At 38.3% G+C, this 13279-nt stretch overlaps 1 protein-coding gene across 5 annotated transcripts in view; it reads right to left on the bottom strand.

Moving 5' to 3' along the window:
• Window positions 1-12155, bottom strand: part of SNCAIP (synuclein alpha interacting protein) — a 229901-nt gene extending 217746 nt beyond the window's left edge. For 2 of the 5 annotated variants that reach the window (XM_072597164.1, XM_072597162.1), the window contains exon 1: window positions 11593-12155. The gene's annotated coding sequence lies outside the window, so the exon portion shown is untranslated. The remainder of the gene's footprint in view (window positions 1-11592) is intronic. The other 3 variants (XM_072597161.1, XM_072597160.1, XM_072597163.1) reach the window with 3 other exon arrangements.
• Between the last annotated feature and the right edge of the window lie 1124 nt (window positions 12156-13279).

Raw genomic sequence — 13279 nt, 5'->3', positions numbered from 1 at the left:
TACTTATCCCCATTACATATAATGTTGACTGATGGTTTTAGATAGATACTACTTATCATTTTAAGGAAAATGACATTTATTCCTATGCTCTCTAGTGTTTTTAATAGGAATGGGCGCTGTATTTTATCAAAAAATTTTTCTGCTTCCATTGAGATAATCATATAATTTCTCTTGGTTTTGTTATTGATATAGTCAATTAATCTAATAATTTTCCTAATATTAAACTAGCCCTGCATTCCTGGTATAAATCCCACCTGGTCCTAGTGTATTATCTTCATGATAAATTGCTGCAATCTCTTTGCTAATATTTTATTTAAAATTTTTGCATTAATATTCATTCTGGAAATTGGACTATAATTTTCTTTCTCTGTTTTAGCTCTTCCTGGTTCAGATATAGCATCATATTTGTGTCATAAAAAAGAATTTGGTAGAATCCTTTCTTTGCCTATTTTTCCAAATAATTTATATAATATTTGTAATTAATTGTTCTTTAAATGTTTGATAAAATTCACTTGTAAATCCATCTGGTCCTGATAATTTTTTCTTGGGAGTTTATTGATGACTTGTTCAATTTATTTTTTCTAAAATTAAAATTAAATATTTATTTGCTCTTCTGTGAGTCTTGGCAATTTATATTTGGTAAATATTCATCCATTTCACTCAGATTGTCAGATCTGTTGGTATACAGTTGGGCAAAGTAGCTCCTAATTATTGCTTTAATTTCCTCTTCATTTGTTGCAAATCCACCCTTTTAATTTTTGATACTGGTAATTTGATTATCTTCATTCTTTTTTTAAATCAAATTAACCAAAGGTTTATCTAAGGTAAACTATGATCCAATGATAAAACCAAAGTTAGATCCCAATTCTAATTCACAATACAATGATCTTCTTTTGTAGAAGGGTGTGAATTAAGCACAGTTTTCTGAAGCCGCATTGTTTTTACATAATTCTACAGCTAAAACATAGATGCCTACTTTAATTATATTTAATTGTTTCATAAGAGTAGAAGTCTTTTGAAGGATTTTGGGTGAAAGTGGTTTTCTTTACTGGAAAACTTACAAGGGGGGTACATCACACAACCAAACACCCTCCGTGGTTACAAGAGTTCACAAAATTAAAAAACCATACATACTTACATACATACACATATGCATATAGTATGTATACATACAAAATGTATGTGGACATACACACATATATATACCAATTACCACAGTGGTTACTAATGACTACCACCACTGGAAATATGGAGAAAATTATTCCATCATAATTCTAACTAACAGCTCCTCACTAATAATATTTCATTTCTTAAGTATTTTCAGTATTTTGGTTAAACTTACTTATATTGCAAAAAAAATTGGAGGCTTGTTTGTTTTTTGTGTTTATTTCTGGTTTTAATGGCTTATTAAATAAAGACTATTACAGTACAACTGTACTGCTGCTTGACTGTCCATGACCCCACCTTGTATTTTAATGCTCAATGCCAGGAGATGTACCCAAGTCTTACAGAGTAAGCACATGAAAAATTTTACTACTGCTCATGTTCTTTCCATCAAGTCTCACCCAACTTTGTCCTCCTACACTTTAGAAACTAGGAGCCCAGAACCCTATAATTATGAGGAACTTGAGCCACCTGCTTCACCAGGTGAAGGAAGGAAGGAAGACTGAACTACTTTTACTTCTGAAACAGAAACAGTGAAAAGGGGGCTAATGAATAGAACTTATAGACAATAGACCATCAATTCACCCCAAAGTAATAAACAATCTCTCCAGGGTATAAAGTTACAAGAGAAAAAAAGCACTAGAGAAATAGTTAATACAGAATAGGATGTTGGTAAAAGATAATATGAGGCAGAAGATGGTTCATGAAATAATAGACTGAGGTAGATAAGCTGTGATGGGCTTTTGGCGGGGAATGTAGGAGGAAGACAAGGCAGTTGGAGTTAAATGACTTGTCCATCGTTACACAGCTAGTAAGTGTCAAGTGTCTGAGGTCATATCTGAACTCAGGTCCTCCTGACTCCAGGGCTGGGGTCCTATTCCCTGCACCACCTAGCTGCCCTTATGTTTCTAACATTAATCGGTATACACCTTACAGATTCCTAAGGATCATGGTTTCAGAGCTGGAAGGGACTTCTGAGGTCAATTGTTCTAAACCCTTGTTGTTAAATTTAGAGAAATTGAGAGCCATAGAAGTTAAATTCAACCCCTCATTCTTCAGTTTCAAAATCCAACATTCTTTCTATTGTATCACACTGCCTCAATCATAGCCGAGTCAATCTGTATCATAAAGATTCCAACACAGCTTACAATATGAAGGTCTACAGTCTAGAGCAAAAAGCAAATTTGGGGGATGTAAAAGAATAAGTTGCTATCTGTGTCCACCCTGACTGTAGCTCACCTTTCCTCTCTGCAAAGTGGGAGAAATGATGCTAGTCCTTCTCCCTTTCACCTTATTTCTAAATATAATAATTCAATCTCATAACATTTGAAGCCCACAGAGAATCCCAGGGAAAAGATGACTGTTAGAAAAGCATAAAGAGTTTTTGTTTTATTTTCCTGTTTTTATTTAAATTTGGAAAGTTAAGAAGCTGCAAAGAAGCCAGAGAACTCGAGTAGAATAAGCCCTTCACCAAACTGTGGTCATCTTTGTTGCTGGATACTAGCTGAGTCAATGTCTCCAAAGTGTCTAAACTACCCTCAGGAATGAGGTACACATTTGGGTCCCAGAATTCTAGTGGTGGTTGTCTGTTGTATATGTCCTAGATAGCTAAGGAATGTGGAATGACGTGAGAGAAAGAGAGCCCCTCTGATCTCTGGCAAGTGTAGTGCTAGAGTGACCATATATAAGCACTATCTGGTAGTCTGGCTTTCAGGACAATGAGTGGGAAATGGGGTCTGAAAGTATGGACCCTGTGGGTATGGAAAGTTGGCTTCAATTTCACTCTGCCTGGTACAGCTTCATTGGCAATGGTCTTGTTATTCCTGTTGGGGAAATTGTATAAACTCATTCAGCCCACCCAATAGGCTATCACTTAACATTCAAAAAATGCAACTCATCCCCATTTTATATACAGGGAATCCAAAAAACTGATTGTTAGTTCTTCATATTGATTTATTCTCTCTTTAGGAAGCTTGTAAAAAGTGAAAAGTAGTAAAAAATGTCAGTCACACAGAAAAATCTCATCATTTGGAATCAGTGGAAAAGGAGTATGAATTTTATGAGTGTGAATTTTAAGACAACTTAGATCAATTTATGGAATTAGATAATTTTGCCCCTTGGTTAGATCAGAGAAATTTCTTTCCCTTTGACAGACCTCCTTACAAAAATGATGAGCAAAGGCTCTCCCCACCTCTAACCTTTGAAACTAACAAAGTCAAAATTGTCTTTTCTATGAGTTGTCTGTAAACCAAAGAACAAAGCCAGAAAGATCAGTGTTATTCATAACCTTCCATTTCTATTCCACTCAGTATGCCAACAACCTATGTAATTCAGACCTAAACTCTTCCAGAGATGGACCCAGTTTACCCTGAACTCTTCATAGGTACCTTTCCTTCCCCAAAATCTCGTCAATTCTTTTGGTTTAAAAAAAGGCCAGTCCTTATATGGCCTTCTCTAGAACAGGGGTGAAGAACCTACAGCCTCAAGTCACATGCAGCCTTCTAGATCTTGGGTACAGCCTTTTGACTGAGTCCAAGTTTTATAGAACAAATTCTTTTATTAAGGGAGTTTGTTCTCTGCAGTTTACATACACACATATATGTATGTGTGTGTATGTATATATATATATATATATATATATATATACATATGCATATTATATATATGTGTGTGTGTGTGTGCGCGTGCGCGCGCACGTGTGTGTGTGTGTGTGTGTGTGTGTGTGTATACACACACTTACCAGCAGCTCAAAAGTTTTCAAAGGGACACCTCAGTTTTGCCTCAGAGTCTGCTGGTCCAAAACTTTGGCTTTCAATAATAGAAATCTGAGACTAGAGTGAACAAAACCTAGAATCAGCATTACTTTAAAAACCTAGAATTTGTTTTTAAATCTCTCACATACATCATTGTTACTTTTCCCAGGAAGGAAGGCAAACATAGCACAATTCCAGATCCTCTGCTTCTCATAACTGCTGAACATGAAATCTTTGGTTTTATGCAGCTCTTCCATTTCTATTTCTAACATCCTAAAAATTCCTAGGTAGTTCAAGGCACCAGGCTTTTGACAATAACTTTCATAGGGGGTCCTCCCTTCATTGTTCAAGTCAGCAAACTAGATTCAACTGGCATTAAATATCTTGAGATGACTGAAGAAATGCTCTAAATGGAAATCAAAGAAGAAAATAATTATGAGCATGTGGAAGGGAATCCAAGTCATAGTCCAAAGTAGGGATTTATGAGCCATTCATGAATGTGACTATGAAAATAATTGCATTTCATCTCAATAGAATTGGTTTCCTTTGTAATCTTATGCATTTTTATTTAAAACATTATTCTGGAGGCAGAGCCAAGATAGTGGAATAGAAAGACACATACACTCTAGTGCTTCCCCCACAGCCCACAAAACACCTGTAAAAAATGACTCTCCACAAATTCTAGAGCAGCAGAAACCGCAGAACAACAGAGTGAAAGAGGTATCCAGCCAAAGGAAACCTGGAAGGCCGACCAGAAAGGTCTATGTCACAGGACACTGAGTGGAGCAGAGCCCAGCCTTGGCCACATGGCACTGGGAGAAACAGGACCTGAAAAGACCTCTGGGGCAGAATTCTCAACATGGAGAGTCCCAGATCCCTCAACCCACAAATGACAAAGAAAGCCCCAAAGGTCAGTGTGGGAGGGCTTTTCCAGCTGGGAGAGAGGGCAATAGGGTTCCCCCAGCATTGGCCTCAGGCAAAGGCAGCAGCAGCTGGTGGAGAGCAGCTACATGGAAGCAGCCTGGGTCCATTGTCCAGGCAACTCAGCTTAAAGCCTCTGGCAGAATTGAGCAGCTGATCTGAACCTCAGCCCTCAGTGGGGGCCCCCACCTCCACCCAAAGCCCCTGGAGGAGTTGAGCAGCTGATCTCAATCTCATCCTTGAGCACAGTACTGGGGAGAGGAGGAGCACTAGGGCCCTCCTCTTGACAAAGGATTCAGAAGTCAAGTAACTAGCTGGGAAAATGCCCAAAAGGAGAAAAAATAAGACCATAGAAGGTTTCTTGGTGAACAAGTGTCTCCTTCTATCCTTTCAGATGAGAAAGAACAAGACATACTGTCAGAGGAAGTCAAAGCCTCTGCCTCTAGTACCTCGAAAATGAATATGAAATGGGCTCAGGTCATAGAAAAACTTGAAAAGCATGTCAGCAGCCTGCTAAAGGAGAATCAAAAAAATTGATGAGGAAAATAATACCTTTAAAAAGAGGCTAACTCAATTGGAAAAAGAGGTCCAAAAAGACAATGAGGAGAAGAAGGCTTTAAAAAGCAGAATTAGCCAAATGGAGGAGAAGGTTCAAAAGCTCACTGAACAAAATAGTACATTGAAAGAGAGAATTGAGTTCAGGGAAATGAATGACTATGAGATAAAGAAATTAGAAAACAAAATCAAAAGTTTGAAAAAATAGAAGATAATGTGAAACATCTCAATGGAAAAACAATTGACCTGGAAAATAGATCCAGGAGAAACAATTTAAAAATTATGGAACTACCTGAAAGCCATGATCAAAAAAAGAGCCTAGACATCATCTTTCATGAAATTATCAAGGAAAACTGCCCTGAGATTCTAGAACCAGAGGGCAAAATAAGCATCCAAAGAATCCACAGATCACCGCCTAAAAGAGATCCAAAAAGAGAAACTCCTAGGAACACTGTAGCCAAATTCCAGAGTTCCCAGATCAAGGAGAAAATATTGCAAGCAGCTAGAAAGAAACAATTTGAGTATTGTGGAAATACAATCAGGATAACACAGGATCTGGCAGTTTCTACATTAAGGGACTGAAGGGCTTGGAATAGGATATTCCAGAAGTTAAAGGAACTGGAATTACAACCAAGAATCACCTATCCAGCATCTATAATATTTCAAGGGAATAAATGGTCATTCAATGATATAGAGGACTTTCAAACATTCATGATGAAAAGACCAGAACTGAATAGAAAATCTGACTTTCAAACACAAGAATCAAGAGAAGCATGAAAAGGTAAACAAGAAAGAGAAATCATGAAAGATTTTCTAAAGCTGAATGGAAAGATAATATTTGTAACTCTTGAGACTTTTCTCAGTATTGGATAGGTGGAGGGATTATACACACACACACATACACACACACACACACACACATAGACAGAGAGTACAGGCTGTGTTGAATCAGAAGAGATGATATCCACAAAAAATTAAAATTAAGGGGTGAGGGAGGAAAATACTGGGAGGAGAAAGGAAGAAATGGAATGGGGCAGGCTATAACTCATAAAAGAGACAAGAAAAATCTTGTTCAGTAGAGGAGAAAAGGGAAAAGATGAGAGGGGAAAAGTGAAACTTACCCTCTTCACATATGGCCTAAGGAGGAAATAACATGCTCACTAAATTTGGTATGAAAATCTATCTTACACTACAGGAAAGTTGGGGAGGAGAGGACAAGTGGGGTGAGGGGAATGATAGAAGGCAGGGCAATTGAGAGAAGGAAGTAACTAGAAGTAAACACTTTTGGGAAGGGACAAGGTCAAATGAGAGAATAAAAAAAAGGGAGGGGACAGGGTAGGATAGAGGGTAACATAGTTACTATTACACAACATTATTATTATAAAATCATTTGCAAAATGACACATATATGGCCTGTATTGAATTGCTTTCCTTCTCAGTGGGGATGTGTAGGGAGGGAGGGAGAGAAGTTGGAATTCAAAGTATTAGAAGTGAATGTTGAAAATTATTATGGCATATAACTGGAAAATAAGAAACACAGGTAATGAGGTATAGAAATTTATCTTGTCCTACAAGAAAACAGAGAAGATGGGGATAAGGGAAGAGTGGGGTGTGATAGAAGGGTGAGTACATTGAGGGCAGGGGTAATCAGAATGCAAGGTATTATGGGGTGGGGGAGGGGAGAGATGAGAAGAAAAATTGGAACTCAAAATTTTGTGGAAATAAATGTCAAAATCTAAAAATAAATAAATATATACAATTAAAAAAAAAAAGAAATGAACCAAGGGAGGGGGGAGACTATCTCTTTTCATAAGATCACAGACTTTGAGATGTAATGGACCTTAGATATCACCTCTAGAGGCTTTTAACTTAGGATCTGTGAATTTTTTCAAGAAAACACTTTAATAATTCTAAAAAAAACCAAAACGTTATTCTGAGAAGGCACCCATAGGCTTCACCAGACTATCAAAAGGAACCATGACACACATACAAAAGGTTAAAAATTCCTAGTCTAAAGTTTAAGAGAGGAAGAAGTTAACATAGGGAATGAAATTCTCCTGAACTACTGACTATAGGGAGGGAGGGAGGGAGGAAGAGAGGGAAAGAGGGAGAGAGGGAGAGAAAGAGAAAGAGAGAGAGAGAGAGAGAGAGAGAGAGAGAGAGAGAGAGAGAGAGAGAAAGAGACAGACAGACAGACACAGAGACACAGAGAGAGAGAGAGGGAAAGAGAGAGAAGTAGAGAGAAAGATAGGGAAGATATGCGTATACATATGTAAATATATGCATACATATGTATATACATACATATATAGATATGTCTAATAAAGCTGTTCTCAGGAAAAAGTACTTTTGTTATCTGAAGTTATCTGAAAAGGAAAGTTTTCCCTACTTTACAAAAAAAAAAAAAAAAAGAAGAATCAACAGATAATATCCAGTAGGAAAAATACCAGTTACTGACTACAAGGGGGAAAGAGTGTATCCTGGTGGTCAGTGACTCCCTGAATGAGGGATGTAAAGGTAGCCAGCTACTGAAGTGACTGCATATGTGCTTTTTTTCTATAGCTATATGTTCAGATATCATAGAAAGCTTTCCCAAACCTGCCAAATCTAATGTTTAACATCTATTGTTAACGATTTCTATAAGAATGAATAATATCACCAGAAAAAAAAGACCTATAAGGAATTCCTAGGAGTTATGAAGTCTTAGAGAAAAAATGAAAACTTGAGGATACATTACTACTAACTAAAGGTGGAGATCTTAAAGAAAAAGGATAACATAGAAAGTTATAGGTCACTAAGAAGATTTTGCCAGAGAATGAAATTTAGCTTTCTAAACCATTTCTGTAGCTTAGATATAGAAATGATGAATTCTAATGACTAGGAAAAGTCATCTAGCAGTGGGAAGAGTGCTAGATTTGGAATCAGAACACTTGAATCAAGACATAGTAAGTCTTGCTTATCTGTACATGACATGAATCTGTCTCATGAACATTTGTTTCAGACAGGAAAAATGAAAAAGCAATGGTCCCTTAATAAATTTCCCAAGGGGAAAAATTGTCATAAAGGGTGGGAGGAGAATCAAATATAGAGATAGATATATAAGCAGACATGTAGATATCATATGTTTATACTTGTGTGCCTGTGTTATTGAGTTATTTATTTGTGTATTCTATTTTGGAGTAGTGCCACTGTTCTCCTTGGAATATCCTCTTTTCTCTTTCCAAAGGAGGGATTTTTATCAAGGCTCAGCTGAAGCTCCACCCCAACCATGAAACTGTTCCTAATCTCCCCAATTTATAGGGATCAATCTGTTTCTCCTTCGAGTGCCTTTAGCACTTTTTGTCCACATTTTTTGAACTTTTTACATATGTATGTATTCTTTTTTTCCACCAGATTATAAGTCCCTTGAGACCAGGAACTGCTTATTACACTGCTTTGTATACCTCACCCACCTAGTATAGTTCAATAAATAGATGTAGAAATAAATAGGTCTTAGGAATATGAAAAAAGTCCAACACAATGTTGTTTCTTCCAATATTTCAATAAGTTTTTTTCAATAATTGCTTTTAAAAGCTGAAAACAAATTGATATTAAAGAAATAAAAACATGAATTAAGTAAAACAAAATTTAATTGTCTACCAGGTAATGTGTATGTTATCTTGATAATCAACTTATTTATTCACTGTAAATTACTTCCTATCAATTGAAAATCAGTCAGACAGTAAAAAGAAGCAGCAAGTATACCTTTTATAAAGATTCTAAGGAAGTGTCTGTCTGAATTTCCACCTATTTTTATCCCAGTATGTATTTTTCTAATAAATGGTTTTTTTACAAGTACAGATTGACAGACTGCCAAACACACAGACTTTCTATTTTACTAATGCTATTTATTCTCTTGTTGATGTTCAATAAGATTTTGCATTTAAAAGAGAAATTCCCTTGTGTTTTTTATAATGCTGCACCTGCTCTATGTGAGATTTCCTCTCCTGACTCCCTTGACAAAGAAATGTCTTAAATCTGGCAAGCAAAACTGCTTCAGGCTCCTTCTGATAATATCAAAGTTCATTTGTTTACATTAACTGTTTGTGTGAGTTACTTCCCTTTAAACATCAATAAAACATGCTACAACTCCTTTTAAAATAACAGCAAATAAAAAGTTTCTTGCCATATATTTTGTGTTTTGTCAGCGTATAATTATATTTGAAACACTGCCTGAAATTAGCAAGGATGCTACATAATGAAAGAAATTTGTTTGCTCTACTTCTTCATGCATATTTTTAAATGGTGATCATCAAAGTAACAAAATACTTCAATCCCAAACTATTACGCAGTTATCTATCCCTTTTTAACATATGACATCAAGTCATTTAAAGTTCATGTTTAGATTTCTTTTCCCTCCTTTAAAAAAATCGCAAGGAACAAATGTGAATTTATTCTACATGCTTTATGTCCCTAACAACTTAAGGACAATCAGTCTTTTTCCTTCCAGTGCATTATGCATACTTTCTTGTATGTGCAAATTCTCAATCAATATAATCTTGCTAGGGAATGCTGTAATTGTTGTTACAATGTAACATAAAACCTTTTTCCAGCTAGCTGGACACTGTGCAGGGACTTGGTAGAACTAAAATAACCGTTGAATTTCATTTACAATTAATCAAAGATAGAGCAGACTATATTTTCTCCAAAATACACACAGACAACTTTCTCAGCCTTTTTATGCCTTTTGAAATTCCAGTATATAAATGAAATACAGATTTCTACTTAGTCCCAAAAGAGATGTGTGCTTCATAATAAGAAAAATAGATTTTACCTGGTTGCAGATTCAACAGGGAAACTTTCTGTGTATTTAAAATGACACTTGGAGAATTGATACAATTTGCAGGTATATAATCCTAATATTCCCGGATATAGTCCCAAGTTCATTTAGAAAATAGCACCCTGAACAGGGATCCACTTCATATGGAGTGTGACCAGAAGTCCTGTAAAATTTTTTCAGTTTCTTAGAGAGTTACCTGTCAGTCATAAGCTGGGAGAAAAGTTCAGGGATTTACTTCAAGCAGGAGGAAAATTACACTAACAATAATGCTTCCACCTTTGGTCAACTTTCTCATGGCAAACAACATTGTGTGTGTGTGTGTGTGTGTGTGTGTGTGTGTGTGTGTGTGTGTGTGGTGGGGGTGGGGAGACGTGTACAAATGTGTATATACTACTCACTAAAGATCCCCTGAAAAGTAGTCAGTGTTGTTGCTCTTTTCCTAAAGGCTTTCTTTCTTGCAAGTGAGTTCAGCAAAGAATGCTAGTATTTCCTGTGGAAACTGTATGGCTGCCAGTAATGTCTCAGTATTTCCCCCCTTTTTTCTTTTCTTAAAAAAAATTAAGCAAACAAAACCTGGCATTTGACAATAGCCAAACTACCATTTTACTCCACTTAACACCTGCACGTGAAATTCACCAGGACAGTAAGCAAAGCAGAAAACATGTCAGCAAGGTAACACAAACAAGCCCCCAGAAGAATGAGTTATGAAGATGTCAAAGTCTGGCTGAATTGGGGTGGAAAGGGTACAGTGTGGTACCCAGGCTGTTTCAAGACTTAAAAGATTCTCTCTCTCTCTCTCTCTCTCTCTCTCTCTCTCTCTCTCTCTCTCTCTCTCTCTCTCTCTCTCTCTCTCTCTCTCTCTCTCTCTCTCTCTCTCTTCCCCCCTCCCCATTTTCTCCTTCCCTCCCTCCTAGTTTTGTTAGAGCTCTTAATTGGATACCTTAACCGTCCCAACCAACGTCGTCGCCAGTAATAGTACTGGTGTTGTTACTACTGGTAAACACAAAACACGCTAATGAAAAGAGAACAATCAATTGAAATCCGCGGGCAGAGACTGAAATTCCTGTGCTGGTGCAATTTTCCCTCCTTGCTTAAAACAGCCCCTTTGGCAGCGGCCACTGTTACTATAGATACATCTTCTACACCCTTTCAAGAGAGAGCTGCTGCTGGCCTCTCTGGCACTGGGTCCAACTGCCCCAAGCTACCATTTATTCCCCTGCAAGCAAAGGATGCAAGGCACAAAAGGGAAACTGTCTCTCTACGAGACAGAGGGAAGTGGTTGGTATGGTGGGGGTCTCACACATGCAAACTTGGAAGAGCCCTTAGCAAAGGCCTTTGCCTCCCGCTTTGGGACCTGGGTTCAGAGGAACTTGAACTCACCCGACGTGCCCTAGAACTCTGCTCCTGAATGGGAACGATGATGCTGAAGACGGTGGCTGCTCCAGTGGCTACTCGCTCAGGCTCCCCTGGAAAGGGCCCTTACCGGCAGGCGAGACACCGCCACCGCAGCAGCAGCAGCAGCAGCAGCCGCAGCAGCCGCTGCTGGCTCCCTCCCTACGTCACAATGCGGCCGGGGCGCCGTTCTCTTTTCCCAAGCCCTGAGTTTGGAATCGGGAAAGCGAGGTGGGAGTGAGACAACGGCGAAAGAGAAGGGGGACCGCCACGTGACGATCGCAGCCACAAGCCACCTCCAGGCGCCGGGAAGAAGAGGGAAGCAGGGGCTAGGACGCAGCTGGAGGGACTTGCTGCTGCTGCTGCCGCTGCCGCTGCCGCTGCTGCCCTGGCTGCCTCCGCCTCCTCCTCCTCAGCCGATCTGCTAGCGCTGGGCTTCCCCTCTGACTGACAGCGACCCTCCCCCATGGTGCTGAAAGAGCCCCCGCACCACTCCACCTCCCGACGAGCGCAAACACACCCCTCTCTTTCTTCCTCTCCTGCTCTTCTGGCTCCCCTGATTCCTTAGGTTCTTTTTCTATAACCTGCTCTGTCTTTCTCTTTTTAAGCTTTCCCCACCCCCCACCCCCCTTTTCTCTGCCCATACATTGGCTTTTTTTCTTCTTATTTTAATCGTTTCCCCTTTTTCTTCTCCTCTCTTCTCCGCCCCCCCCTTTTTTGACTCTTCCATTTTTCTCCCTTTTCCTTGTTCTTTCTTCTCTGTCTCCTTGCTTTGCAACTTTTCTACTTTCCTAATTAAATGAATATTTTTGTATTAGGCCCTTTTGATGAAATTTCTTAATTTTATTGAAGGGTTTCAGGGCATCAATGATGCCAAGTATATAGAATGTGGGAAGGAGAAAAAGGAAATGTGGAGAAGGTATAATTCCTGTAGCAACATATTGCTTGAAAAGTACCTTAGGATAGCAATTTTCATTGGCATGGCACTTGGCATCCCCAAAGATCTCCAGGGGTATCACAAACATAGAAGGCTTCACTGCTTAACGATAGCTCTTTCTATGATGAAGGGGTAGCTTGTACTCACATACTAAAGGGAGGAAAAGAGAGAAGGAGGTTAGAAGGTGGACTTTGGTTAGAGACTCTTTAATATACTCAAGCTACTACAATCCTGAAAAATCTACCATAATAATAAACTACAGCATACTTTTTTCAAAGGGGGGAGGGTTAGTAGAGAGACTTGTGACTACCCTTCCTCCTTTATTTCTAAAACTTGAGAGTGAAAACATTTATACTAACATTGGCTCCCAAACATCTCATTTTTGCCTGTTGGAAAGCTTTAAATGATTTTTGAGAAATTCTGTTCTCAGACTTGCTAGCCAAGACAGTCTAAGAAAGTTCATATAACTTAGATATATCATCTTAAACTGAAGACCATGCTGTTTGTTACTCCTTGTTTGATTGGCTGAAGTTACTCACCAGACACGTATGTGAGGAAACCACTCTTTTTTAGCACCAAGGACATTATCCTCTTACTGTCCCCTAAAGACAAAAGTAGAAACAAAGCACTTTCCTGGATAACTTAATAATGGAGAGTTAGTGATAACTGTATCATTTTTTCCAGAAATGAAATCTTAATAAGGTTTGAAAAGCAAAGTTCACCAGATTAATCCTTAAG

The sequence above is a fragment of the Notamacropus eugenii genome, chromosome 3 (genome assembly GCF_028372415.1).
Source record: "Notamacropus eugenii isolate mMacEug1 chromosome 3, mMacEug1.pri_v2, whole genome shotgun sequence".
In the NCBI taxonomy this organism is placed as follows: Eukaryota; Metazoa; Chordata; class Mammalia; order Diprotodontia; family Macropodidae; genus Notamacropus; species Notamacropus eugenii.
Note: the sequence above shows the minus strand (reverse complement) of the source record. Positions and strands in the feature narration are given on the sequence as shown.